The sequence below is a fragment of the Carya illinoinensis genome, chromosome 15 (assembly GCF_018687715.1).
Source record: "Carya illinoinensis cultivar Pawnee chromosome 15, C.illinoinensisPawnee_v1, whole genome shotgun sequence".
Classification (NCBI taxonomy): domain Eukaryota; kingdom Viridiplantae; phylum Streptophyta; class Magnoliopsida; order Fagales; family Juglandaceae; genus Carya; species Carya illinoinensis.
In genome coordinates this window covers 36,132,707-36,147,905 of record NC_056766.1, presented here as the reverse complement: position 1 = coordinate 36,147,905, position 15,199 = coordinate 36,132,707, and positions in this window count along the sequence as shown.

Below are 15,199 nucleotides of genomic sequence, written 5' to 3'. Positions count from 1 at the left end.
TTTTGCAAAATGACAGGCCATTCTCTAGAAAGATGTTTTAAGGCTAATCCAAACAAACCAGTTTGCTCTCATTGTCAAGTTCCAGATCATACAGCAGAGAAATGTTTCAAGCTTCATGGATACCCATCAACTCACAAGTTTGATAGGAGGAACAAACCTTCAGCAAATCAAGTCACAGGTTCTCAAACTTTAGCACAGGACTTGGTAAATGACAAGTCTCAAGTATCTTTAAGTCAACAACAATATTCTCAACTTATGGCTCTACTTAAACCAGTCTCAAGTCCCTCACATCTGAACCTCTCAGCCAACAATGTTCAAAGTATCTTTGCATCGTCATCTTTTGATGAAAATGTCCATCAAATGTTTGGTATACCACTTTGCCTATCTGTTTTTAATTCCAAGTCTTCAAATAAATTGAATGTGCCTTGGATCGTTGATACGGGGGCAACAGATCATATGATCTGCCCCTCCCATTGTTCTCTTCAATACAATCACAAACCTCTCACTCTGTTGCTCTACCTAATGGTGAGGTAGCTGCTGTTCCTATGTGAGTAACAGAGTTACAGATTCCCTTATCCTACAAGATGTTCTTTGTATTCCTAGTTTCACCTTCAACCTAATTTCTGCTAGAAAACTGACACAGACACTTCATTGTTTTTTGCTTTTCTTTCCTTATTTCTGCTACATACAGGACCTTTCAGTTTGGAGGACGATTGGCATGGGTGAAGTGAGGCAAGGGCTATACCACATGCTGCAAAGAGAGGTCTCTCCCTCAGCCTTGTCAGATGCAATGGACAAAATGAGTCTCTCATCTTCATCTTCATTTTCAGTTTCCACTCCAACCACCAACAATGACCAAAGCTTTGATATTTGGCATTATAGACTAGGACACTCTTCTTACTCAGTTTTTGATATAGGTGGTGATGTGCATTTTGCCAAAACTCCTAGTGAAAGACCTTGCTCCATATGTCCCTTAGCCAAACTTCACAAACTACCATTCCACACCAGTACACACAAGACAGAAAGGTGTTTTGAACTTTTACATTATGATATTTGGGGTCCTTGCAATGAGATTGAAAATGGTGGTTCAAAATACTTCTTAACTATTGTTGATGATTTTAGTAGGTGTACTTGGACTTATATGTTAAGACTAAAATCTGATGCCACCACCACTCTTCAACACTTTTGTGCTATGGTGGAAACTCAATTTGAAACCAAAATAAAAATCATTCGAAGTGACAATGGAGGGGAGTTTAACATGAAAAACTTTTATCTAGAAAAGGGGATCATACATCAAAGGAGCTGTGTTGAAACACCACAGCAAAATGTTGTGGTGGAAAGAAAGCACCAACACATTTTAAACATAGCGAGGGCACTAAGATTTCAAAGTGGAGTACCTTTAAGATATTGAACCATTGTATTTTAATTGTTGTACATCTCATAAACAGAATACCTTCACCTATCTTAAACAACAAAAGTCCTTATCAAATCCTATTCAAAACAAAGCCGAGCTACACACATCTTAAAGTATTTGGATGCTTGGCCTTTGCCACGACCATTGTAAATGGAAGGCATAAATTTGACCCCAGAGCAAAGAAATGTGTGTTTATGGGATACCCCTTCGGAATTAAAGGATATACCTTGCTGGATCTTGAAACCAAAAGGGTATTCACTTCAAGAAATGTGGTTTTCTATGAAAATGTTTTCCCTACAAAAATGGGACTTCCACTAATACTCATTTGCAGTCTAATCAAAACAGCATCAGTTTCACTCAAGTCCCAACCATTCTTACAGAACCTGTCACAAATACTCCAAACACTTCCCAAGAAAATGAGACAAATTCACAAAACAACATCTCAGAACAGGAAGTCATTAAAGTCCCTTCTCAAATTGAGACAGAAACCAGTCCACAAGATCCTCTTCCTCATGACAGTGCAACAAACACCACACCTATCGATCACTTACCAAGGAGGTCAACAAGGGTTCGAAAAAGACCACTCCATTTGCAGGATTTCATATGTCAGCAGGCCACTTCTCTTCACCCATCTCAAATGTTGAACAAACAGAAATGCAAGAGTCTCACATGTAATCCTTACCCTTTCAGTAACAGCAGTTCATATGAAAAATTGTCCAATTTACATAGAGCTTTTATTTCCTCCATTACATCCCAAACTAAACCTAGCACTTACCAAGAGGCCAAAAATTCACCTGAGTGGTGCACAGCCATGAGAGCTGAAATAGATGCTCTTGAACTTAATGAAACTTGGGACTTAGTTAGCTTACCACCTGATAAGAGAACAATTGGATGTAATTAGGTGTATAAAGTTAAATTCAAAGCTGATGGGAGTGTGGAAAGGCTTAAGGCAAGGTTGGTGGCATAGGGATACACCCAACAAGAAGGACTAGACTATCATGAGACCTTCTCACCAGTGGCTAAGCTTGTTACTGTGAGAACCCTCTTGGCTGTAGCAGCAATAAAAGGATGGGGCCTTTTCCAACTTGATATAAATAATGCATTTTTGCATGGTGAGTTAGATGAGGAGGTTTATATGGAACTACCCCCTGGGTATCCTAGTAATGATAGTAAAAAGGTGTGCAAATTGAAGAAAAGCTTATATGGCCTAAAGCAAGCGTCACGACAATGGTATTCTAAGCTTTCTAACATCATTGTAAAGCAAGGATTCACACAGTCCAAAGCTGATTACAGCTTGTTTACCAAGAGTACTGAAGGATCATTCATAGCCATTTTGGTCTATGTGGATGACATTATAGTAGCTGGTAATTGCATTAAAAGCATTAATTGTCTCAAAACCAATCTACATGAGAAATTCAAAGTCAAAGACTTAGGGAAGCTGAAGTTCTTTCTTGGAATTGAGGTGGCCAGATCTGAAGATGGCATCCATATATGTCAGAGGAAATATGCTCTAGACATTTTGAGTGACTCGGGAACCATTGGATATGTACATGTTAGGATTCCTATGGATCAAAACATGAAGTTGAGCAAGGAGGAAGGAGAGCTACTTCCAGAACCAACAATCTATAGAAGGCTCATTGGTAGATTACTGTATTTGACAATAACTAGGTCTGATATCTCATATGCAGTCTAGTTATTAAGTCAGTTCATGGATAATCCTAGCATTCCTCACCTACATGCAGCACACAAGATCCTAAGGTACATCAAAAGGGCACCAGGCCAAGGCTTATTCTATCCAAAAAATTCAAGGTTACAGTTGCATGGATACAGTGATTCAGATTGGGGGCTTGTCCTAATAGCAGGAGGTCTGTCACACGGTATTGTGTCTTAATTGGTGATTCACTTGTGTCTTGGAAGTCCAAGAAACAAAATGTTGTTTCCAGATCCTCCTCAAAAGCAGAGTATAGGGCCATGTCAAATCTATGCTGTGAATTAATGTGGCTCAAGTACTTATTTGAAGACCTACAAGTAGAGCATCCCCAAGCTGCTCTTCTATATTGTGATAACAAGTCAACCCTATACATAGCTACTAACCCTATGTTTCATGAAAGAACCAAGCATATAGAGCTTGACTGCCATTTAATTCGAGATAAGATACAAGAAGGATGCATTGTTACAAGACACGTACCAAGTAAATCACAAGTGGCAGATATGCTTACCAAAGCTTTGGATTCCCAAAGCCTCCACTCTTGCATGCTCAAGATGGGAGTAGCAGATATCTACTCTCCATCTTGCGGGGGCTGTTGAAGAGTGAAGAAATTGCTGAGATGGAAAGGCGATGCTAAGATGGAAAGGCATCCTCCAAGGCATTGCTAAGATGGAAAGCCATCCTCCTGCTGCGTTGCAGTGCAGGTCAGAAAATGCAGACAGAATGAAACCTGCAAAGGTAATGTGCAAACCTGCAGAGAGAATGTGCAAAAGATCAAATGTTTTTGTTTTTATGCATGCAGTGTGTTTCTGTCACCTGCCATGCCATTTCTTTCATGTAATATAAAAGCAATATTGGAGTAATGCGTATGGCAGGTTTCTTGTATCCAAGTGATTTTGTAGTATAGTGACATACATGAGGCTGCTATAATTAGTTTTGTATAGCTTTAGCAAGTAAAATATACAGAGTGTTTTTCATCGTGTTCTTCCAATTCCTAGCAATATCAACACATTGTTTTTACAATTCTTACAAAATGAGAGAACTACTTTCGTTAGTCTTTAAGGCCATGTTTTAAATAATCATAATTATTATCACAAATACATGTTCAACACGTACGTCCAGGTTTTAAATAACTTTTTCTGGATTTTATCCCTCAACTAAAATATTGAAGGAGAGAAGCAAGTGAAATGTTCATGTAGACTTCTTGTCCACGAGTCATGATGCGTAGTTCTATGCAAGCTTTTTGAAAATTGAGTACTCTTTAGAAAAAATATGACCTAATCATGGAAGCAAATTTTTTCTAGTGGATATCCCTGTTTTTAAAAAGTCTACAGCTTTGAATGTAGCTTGTAGATCTTGAACTTGTACAAATTATTATTATTATTATTTTGTTGAAATGAAATGATTCGTCTCCTTGTTTTATACATTTTATTTTCTTCCTTCTTCATTTAAATTCATTATTTAAAAAAATCGGTGAAATTCTAGAGTTAAACAGCCTAAAGTTCCATTACAAAAAACAGGCTAACTACAACTTCATAATGCTAGAGCTCAAGCTACCAAAATGTCCAGTTCAGTTAATGAACAAAGTGTTGGTTTTTTTTTTTTTTTCTTTTAACATTTGGCTTGGTGTTGATCAATATTATATGGGTTCTACTCTATAGATATTTAACATTTTCTCTTATATTTAAAACAAACATCAAAGAATATTTGATAATCATTACAAGAAAAAAGGACTATTGCGGCAATTTTTTAATTGTCACAATGTCATTTTTTCCAACGAATTTAGAATTGTCATATCATTTTTACATCAATAGTTGATTTATAGTTGGGCGGTGGCCTTTTTTTTTATTTGCAGGGAATATGAGGGTTTTAGTAGCCAAAGTTATAAGCGAGAAAAGTAAAAACCTGTTGCAACGCTCAAATAATCACCGGGATTAGGTGTCAGGCGTCAAAATTGAATTAAATGTTTTATTTTCCCCCCGATTTCTTTTATCCACTTCCCTCTATTCTTCACCATTTGGGAGTACCCAATCCCGATTACCTACTAACTCCACCCACCCCAAACAATGTCATCTCCATTTTCGATCACCACCCAAAACTTTCTCCTCCACCCCATTTTCCTCATGCGGAAGCTACGGTCATTGTCTCCTCCCCAGACTATGTTGTGCAGTTCGTCCTTTGGGGAGTTTGATGTTTTTATAGATTTTCAAGTATCGGAGGTTGAGATTTGTTATTTGAGACTCTTGGGAAGCTTCCATCACCACAGGTATGTCTACAACTCATTTGAATATCTGACCCCTTTCAACCGCGCTTGTTACTTCACAAAATTTAAGCCTTTTGTTTGTGGACTGTAAGTTCTAGCTGTCCAGTTGTGAAACACCATGTCCTTTTTTGCACAACTTTTGCATTTATATCTACATTTTTTGAACGTGTTGATGTGGGTATTAGATGTTGATAATTTTTATTTTTTATTTATTTTAGTTTGCACCCGACAGATTTGTCATTTTTTGAATTAAATACCTACTTTATCAATCACCCATCGACAAGGCAACTGGAATGTACATATTTCCCCCTTTACCCCACAATAGATTGCATGTTGTATTTTTATTTTATTTTATTTTTTTTAAGAAGAGCCACTAGCCACATGTCCAATAGTGACCCCGTCCCATTTTATTAATAGCACTAACTTATGATGGAGGAAAACCGTAGTAAGAAAAAGGACACTAGGGATTTATAGATTAGACATTAACACCATCCCTTGTAACCAAGTAAAGAAAAAAACCAAACCAAACCAACCCAAAATTACAACCAAACCTAAGGAAGACTGACCTTATCCAACCTAAGAATACCTCTTTATAAGGCAAAGAAACAACATCATCAAACGTACTATTTTGACCTTCTTCCCCCCAACGAGTGAGAAAATCTGCCGCATTATTACCTTCCTGAAATTGATGTTGAATTGTGAAATACACGTCCCTCAGAGACTCCAAGAGTTCCTCCCAAAAATCCCATAAATACCAAGCCGTGCACTTACGAGAAACTAGCCAAGAAACCACCAACCTAGAATCACTCTCAATAACAATATGATTGAAACCCAACTCTTTACATAAGGAAATTCCATGAATTAATGCCCTCAATTCAGCCTCATTATTTATACCCTGCCCAAAGAGAGAAGAGAAAGCCCCTTTAAAATTACCATGATGGTCTCAAATGATGCCACCTCCACCACACCTTCCCGGATTTCCATGACAACTTCCATCTACATTCAACTTTACCCATCCGATATCTGGTTTACTCAAATAAACCAGTCTTGGTCTAGGCCTAACATAGTCAACACAAGGAATTTGAAGTGCCCGAAGAATGCTGTCATCTCTATACAAAAGGGGCCAATGTTTCACCATGAGGGATGAAATCTTCCTAATCCAAATTTTTACTACCATCCAAACCTCCAAAGCTAATTCATGTTTATTTTCCATCCGTGCCTTACATCTACGCATCCAAAGACGCCAAGTGATGATTGACAGAACAATACCAAGCAAAATTCCTCTATGACTGGATTTTTTGGCTAAACTGAACCATTGTAACACTGTCTTCCACCAAGACATCCCATCCACATAATTCATCCCCAGATTCGTAGCAGCCATCTTCCAAACTTCAGCCGCTACACTACCTGTCCGTAAAACATGGTTTAAATCCTCAAAATGTTATTGAATGCAATAATCACATCGAGAAACTAGAGGGATTCCTAGAGCTTGAACCCGAGAGCCTAAAGACAGCCCCTTCAACCGAGCCTTCCACATACAGACTGAAACTTTCTTTGGAAGGAGGTGGTGCCATGTCCAATCCATACCAATTTGCTCAGTGCCTTTCTTATGAGTAACTTCCCATGTTGTCTCAGCCATTAAAATGTGACCATGTTTTAAATATTTTGCTTAGAAGAATTGGGTCCAGAGGTTATCCATCGTAAGCAATCTCCATGCAAATTTCATGTGGAGTGATCTATGCACTTCCTGAAAATTCCTCAGACCAATACCCCTTTCCTTATACGGTTTACAAATACAATCCCAAGCACACCATTTCATCCTAGGCTTACCATTTGATTCTCCCCAGAAAAACGTTGAGAGCAAAGAGTTTAATTTATTAACCACCTTGATCGGCACACTTAATACAGATAGCAAGTGAGTGGCCATACATGACAGAACATGTTTAAGGAGAGTAATACGACCACCTTGAGATAGCAAGTTTAACTTCTAGCCAGCAACTTTTCAATAAGAGGCTCTAGATACCTTGAAGTAAGTCTACCAGAAACAAGAGGAACTCCCAAATAAGTGACTAGAAACTTGCCTTCCACAAAACCACTAGAATGCATGAGATTACGGCGCCAAGCTTTCGGAATATATTTAGAGAAGAAAAAAGCCGACTTGTCTTTGTTGATTGACTACCCAGACCATCTTTCATATTCCTCCAGAGTTTGCATAAGATGCTGAACCAAACATTTTCCCCCATTCACAAATACTAATAGATCATCGGCATACAGAAGATGAGATACAAGAGGTGCACCCACTGGATGTGAAAAACTTCTAATTCGATTTGATTTAAAAATCTTGCGAAGTAATCTAGACAAAACCTCCTCCATAATAATAAATAAATATAGGGAAAGCGGATCCCCCTATCTTAGACCTTGCATCGGTTAGAAAAAAAACTTTACAAGTACCATTCATCATAATGGAGAACCAAGGTGATTGAACACATTCCCTCACCATATTACAAACTTGCACCAAGAACCTAAAGGAAGTTAGCACATTACGCAAAAAATTCCAGTCCACACGGTCATAGGCTTTTGCCATATCAATCTTCACCATGATGTTACCACTCTTTGTTTTTTTATTTATAGACTTAACTAATTCCTGTGCCAAAGTAATATTTTCAAAAATGCTACGGCCTAGAATAAAAGCTCCTTGTTCAGGCGAGATCAACTGAGCTAACAAAGGAGTCATACGATGCACTAGAACCTTAAAAAAAATTTTATACGCAACCGAGCAAAGACTTATCGGTCAGAACTTGTCAAAACTCTTGGGATCATCTACCTTTGGGATCAAAACCAAGTAAGAAGCCATGGAGAACTAAGGCAAGGTAGCACCTAAAAAAAATTCCTTAACTGCGTCAACTGCATCATCTTTAATTAAATCCCAACAACTTAGGTAGAAACCCGAGCCAAAACCATCAGGTCCTGGCTAACTCTCTTTCGGGATAGACTTTAGCGCATCATAAATCTCAGCTGCCGAAGAGCCCTACTAAGAACCAAAATTATTTTCCTCAGAGATCGAACACTAAATAAGAGAAGAAAGATCCACTTGTGCAACATCAGAATGATTCGAAAGAAAATGTTGGGAATAATTTAAAGCCCCATTATGAACCTATTCTGGCAACTCCAAAATTGTACCATTCTCAAGGTGCATGGAAGAGATGATCTTGTTATTTCTCCGCTAGTTAACCACCGCATTGAAAAATTTAGTATTCTGATCCCCTTCTGTAAGCCACTTCTTTTTTGCCAATTCAAAAAGTCTGCTTTCTTCCCTTTGTTCCCAAATATCCCATTCAAATTTAGTAACCAAAAATTCCATTTCTACGTCATGATCGTAGCCACCTTGAAGACGGCTCTCTAAAACCTCCAATCTCTCTTCTAACTCTTTAATATTGTGCCCAACATGCCCAAAGACTTGTTTATTCCAAGCTCAAAGCGCAATCTTAATTTTCTTCAGTTTTTCCACCAAACAGGAAAGACCCCTTGCCTAAGTTGGTTTCTTTCAATCGTCTTCCACACATGTTTCAAAAACTTCATGAGTAATCCACATATTTTGGAATCGAAAATGGTGAGGACCATAGCTTACCACATGATTCTTGAAGGAGATAAGCATAGGACAGTGATCCAAAGTCTTCTTATTAATATATTCATAGAAGGTTGAAGGAAACCGATTAGTGAAATCGATATTGACTAGGGCTCTATCCAATCTAGCCCAGCTTCTCGACTAACCCTCGTGTCCATTGCACCATGATAGCCTGCTTCCCACCACCTAGAGATCCAGTAAACCACAATGGTCAAGGCAATTATTAAAATCATCCATAGAATTGATTGGCCTTGGGTTATCACCAACCCTCTCACTATCGTCTCGAATAATATTAAAATCCCCTACCACAATCCATCGTGTTCCATTGTCAACCACACTTGCTAAACTCTGCCAAAGTCCTCTACGCTCCAAAAAACTACACTTCGCATAGATGAAAGAAATTAACAACTTGTCTCCGCCTATCCGAAACCACCCAGAAATGGATTGATTCATCTTCGACAGCACCTCCCAATCACAATTACCACTCCAAAAAATCCATATTTTGCCATCTTCTTCTACATTGCTACAAAAATTTGGTAACCCCAATGAATAAGCCAAAAGATGCATTTTATCAATCGTAGCAAAAGGCTCCAAGATCCCAACAATATGAACTCCAAACTTCTTAACTAAACTTTTTATTCTCCTTCTGGAACTACCTATCCAGCGTAAATTCCACACCAACAACTTATCAATCATAAATTGAGTTTAGAGGGAAGGGATAATACCCGTTGTGACTATCTCACCGAGTGTCTCTTAGCCTCAAAAATGTGACTTGGTTGATTACTCTTAGAAGCCGAACTATAGTGTTTGTTTCGAGCCAGAGGTTCCAGAGCAACTTCCTCTTCATCATCAAAAAAAGAAACTTGTTTGTCCTGCCCCATGATCACAAGATTTCCTGGCACAACATTAGTTCTGCATTCCAGCTCTAGTAGTTCTGAAATCAGCCCAATTTAGCCCCCTTCGACACAAGGTTCTTCCACCACTGACAACAACTCCATCATCGAACTCCCTATATCCTTCATCTCAGCATTACCACCTGCTACCATTCTAGGTCTAGGAACTATCTCTTGAGTTAATGGCCCATTGCCTTTTGAAGCCATACCAACAGCGGCTCCCTTTGACATTAACGTCTGGCCCTCAATCATAACCATGAATTTCTGTTCTGGCTGCCTCTACACCAACCTCTCAATATTCGGCTCCTCCACACTCCCTTTCCCCTCTAAAACTAACGTAGAATCTGTTATGGAAGTACCTGCCATATCCTACCCCGAAAATTTTCAAACCAAACCTTCCATACCTTTATCTTTCTCCCCCTCCTTATCCCCTGTCATAACTATCTCACTAGTTTTCCCTTCCTCTGTTATTTCTTCTTCTTCACTAGTTTTCCCATCCTCTTGTTTTTTCCCATCTTCCCTAGATTTTCCTTTAGCATTCGATTTTCCTTTCCACTCTCTTTGAATCTTTTCTAGAAATGGCCCCATGGTTCCCCCTCCCCCCCCCCCAGACATCGATTCTCCCCAATCTACATACTACTTTCGTATGCCTTTGATGGCAACACTTGGTGCAATAAAAACCAACCTTCTCATAACGTACCATCTGCCATAGCTGAAACAACAATCGGGAATCCCTTAATAGGTTCCTCCTTTAAATCCACCTCCACACACATTCTTGCACCGATGGCCCTTGTTTTATTAACTGTTGCATTGTTTGTACCCAAGTACCAGCCAAATCTGGTGGCTAGGATTTGTAAACAATCTACTCTATATGTGTGTAAAGGCAACCGAGGTAAGAAAATCCATTGGGGTGCCAGCGAAGGTTCTACGTGCAGATCAAATTCTTTGGTCCATTTGAATAGAAGGAAAACACACCCATCAATCACACAACCCTCTCGCGCCTATGCATATAAAAAATCACCCTCAGACTGCATCTGGATGAGCACGTGAAAATCATCCATAAAACTTATTATTGGCACCTCCATCAGACCCCAAGACTTAATCACGTTCATCCGTATCTTATCAATGGCTGGCCTATAACATTAAAACTTTAAAACTAGAGCATATTGGAAATCATCTACTTCTTTGGACATATTAGAATCTGTAAAAATGAATCCTGGTTTACCATTCACATTCACTGGATAACGCATAGGAAGTTTGAAAGAAACCATCTCTTGTCGTCGTACCACTTGCGTAAAGGTCTTCTGACCCTTAACAGCCTGAGCAGATCCCCCCGGTAGCATCGAGTCTACCAGTGGGGGTGAGGGCATAACCATGGGTGAGCCCTAGCGAAGAAAATGAAAAGGATACGCAGAAGGAATTTTTGAGAAATATGAAGCTAAAAAAATCACCTGCAATTATCTTTTAAATAAAATACGTATAGATTGCATGTTGTATGCCTGCCTTCTTGTGTCTTTGATTTGGTTCTCAATTGCAATAAGAAATATATTCAATCCCACTATTACCCCATGAATAATTTATATATATATATATATATTAAAATAGGAAAAGAAATGACGTACATGAACCATGATTCTTAATTTCTAGCTAGCCAATAGTAATAAGAACATTTGAGATGAAATAAGCTAACTTTAGTGGGGAATGCTTAGTTACTGCTAGAAAACAGGATAGGTTATCTGTTCCATCCTAAGATATTACTTAAAACTTTTTGATAGACTTGAATGAAACATTATTTCGCTTTTTACTTTTTTACTAAATAATGGTATTTTTGTTCAGTCTCTATAATTATCATGGGGCGCCATTGGTTGCCCTGGGAAAACTTTGATGTCAAAGTCAAAAATATAATATGAGAGTAAGAGCACGTAGAAGATTAAGTAAATCAAGTTTAGTTCCAATCCCGTATTTGTTACTTTTTGTAGGCTATTTAAAGAGGTTATTCCCTTGGAGCGATAGAGCTCAATTTACCTTGTGAAGCCTTTTCCTTTTAAGAGTCTAAGTCATGTGAAGCATTTTCCTTTTAGGAGTATGAGTCCCTTCTTCTTAGGAGTCTGAATCCCTTCTTGACTTTATCTCTTAGCTAAAATTGTGGGGCCTCAAATATCTTTTCTTGTTACCCCGCTAATTTTCTTCGTGATCATCACATGGAAAATTAAATATACCACGTTTCTTTCCACCCCGCTAGTTGTTGGTGTGGAGACTTGTGGTGAAGTCACAAATGCCACGGCGGGAGGCCTTGGATGGCGTGGGGCTTCATGGCACAAAGCGTTAGTCGCCATTATGGCAGGTGGCGAGGAGACTCTGGTCGCCACCATGAGAGTGGCAAGGAAACTCAAATTGCCATCATGGGTGTGGTGAGGATAGTTGATCACCATCAACGCAAGGGAACTTGGTCACTATCGAAACTGTTGCTAGCCTTGCCAATCTTAAAAAGGGTGCTGAGAAGACTTGATCATCAAGCTTTGTTAGAGCAATCTTGCTTGTTGCTTCCCATTATTCCTGGTGGGATTTGTGTGCTGCTGAATGATTTTTGCGAGAAGCAAAATATTCATCCTTAAGTGCTTTCGCAACAATATTTTCGTATGGCTAAGGCTGATAATTACTTCCTCGCTCAGACCTGTTGGTCATCCCCTAGAGGCACTTATCCTCTTGCTCAACTATAGGTGTTTGTATAGTTGTTTGCATAGAGGCATTTGCATAGTTGCTCGCCAAGAGGCATTTGTATAGTTGCTCGCCTAGAGGCGTTGGTTTTCTAAAAACAAAATAGGTTGGTATAATAAAAATTACAAGTTGATTTTTAAATACCTGACCCTGACATAAGTCTGAGTGTTAATTCTTTGTAGTTGGTTGTGGTGGCCCTTATTCCCTTGTCTTTATATTTGAAATCCCATCTCTGAAATTGACTCTTCCTCGTGCAACCAGTAGTAATCTTTGACCCATCCCAAAAAAATGTTGGAATAAAAAATGCGATCGAAAATGCTCATCAACAAAAAGAAAATTCAAAAATCGGTGCTGATTGATCTATGTGAAGAAGAAGAAAGGCAAAAATGATCATCAACCGAAGGTCACAGGATCAAAAGTAATTCTTTGGCTGATGATGGGTATGTTGAGTCTGCGAGAGCTCTTTGCTTTGTGAGAGAAGGTATCCAATTGAATGAATTTTCATAATTTCTTTTCCACATCATCGAGTATGCAGGGTGTGTTAAATTTGGAAGCTTCTGTGTAGCACGGCTATTTTTGGTAGATGAGTGCTGACCCAAATACCTTTGACACGGTAACCCAACTAAACTAATAGTTTATATGTCTCTCACCTAATGGCCATAGGTTCTGGTCGTTCTTCTTTTCACCAAGTCCAATATTCATGCCTTAAGAGGGGCTCTTGTTTTACTGGTGCTGCAAAGCTGCAAGCTGCAAGCTAAACTAATTTTTATTTTTATTTTTTGAAAAAACTGTTTTATAGATTTTGGTATAGATTTGCAAACAATCTATTGTTTTGTCATTATATATACCAATCTGTTCTTATCATGCCAGTTTGATTGCTCGTAAAGTTATGTTTAACAATTTGTTCATTTAAGGTTACATTTGAATGTCGAGATGAGTTAAGTTGTGAATAGTAGTATTTTGTCCATTGAGATGGATTTAACCTTTTTAGGTTGAGAGATGTGTTTAATTTTTTAGGTTAAAATGTATAAATTAGGTTGAAATGTTCTACTTTAAGAACATATCATGCTAATCAAACTCTTTGTCACTCTCTTCTAATTAAGAGATATTGTAAGTACGAAAAAATTTACTCATCATCTCTATACTGCAGGGCTACTAGGAGGTTTTCATGGTTCTAGCGCACCTTTTACTGGAGGAATTGGACTTGGTAGTTTTGGGCTTTTCCCCAGGTTTTGCTATTGGTGGAGGCCAGGAAGGACTTCGTTTGGTAGCTAGTTTGCTTACTTCAATATCTGCAAAATTTACAAAATATTTAATCAAACAAGTGATCATGTTGGTGCACAGATTGCAAACTGCACACAATATATATATATATTATTATGAGGATGCTGCTTTGATTAAGACAACATTTGGCCCTTTCCATTTGAGAAGTGATACATCATGAACAACCCATCTGTAATTAATTCACAACTTCTTTATAAAATAATATGTTTTTAAAAAAAAATTAAAAACATCAAATTAAAGTAGAAATAAAAAGGAAAATTTTTAAATTTTTTATTTTATTAAATAGTTGATTGGGTGTTGGTTTATCAATTATCTTTTCTTTTTTTCCATGCATAAACAAAGACAAATCATGATATGCTCAAATTGAATCTGTAAATGTAATTTGTGCTTGGCTAGGATTAGATGAGTATAATGTAAGAAATGAATGTAATCTGAATTGGACTCTAGTGAGCCGATAAGACTATGTATTTAAATTAGAACTCTTATCATAGTTTGTTATATCATAAGATAAGAGTTATCAAAGAGTCCTAAGAATGTTTAGAGTCTTAGCATCAGTTGAAGAGATAAAGAAATAAGGCGTGTTGAAGAAACTAAAGCTGATCTGAACTCTACGCAGCTCAGAAGAATAATCTAGTCTGAGGTGTTCGCAAGTTGGTAGGAACGTCTCTAACTAGGATACTGGATAAACCTATCAGTAGACTCCTTCTACAAGTTGATAACAGCATTAATTATATAAAGGGAGTCGGCTGAAGATTTAAGCGGTGACACATACAGCACATATTTGACATTGATAAAGATCTTGAGAAACTCAGATCGTGGAATTGAGGGGTAGCATACTCCAATGGGGAGTCGTCCTGTTCAAGTTTCAACCACTGGAGGTTCCAGTAGGAAAGGCAACGATTGGAGAATGTAAGAGGTTCTGACTACATACTGAGGTAGAAGGAAAGTGGGTCACATGTCTTGAGTAAATGGGTTGGTTACAAAGGTTTTGTTAACAGTTTACTATAGTTTTCTAAATCAATAAATTGACTTTCCTGGATTTGGTTATCCCGTAGGGTTTTATCTTTGAAGAGTTCTTCAAAGAGTTTCTCTTCGTAATCAAATAGTGTGTTCAAGTGATTATTTTATTTTGGTTACTAATTGGTGCTAACAATTTGTGCTAAGTGTTAAACGTGACGAATCAGGGGTATTTGGGTAATTTCAATTGGCATCAGAGCGTGGTTCACTCAATCTAAGTGTGATCCATTCTCCTGAACAATCATGGCAACACTATCATCACCACCACAATTTGATG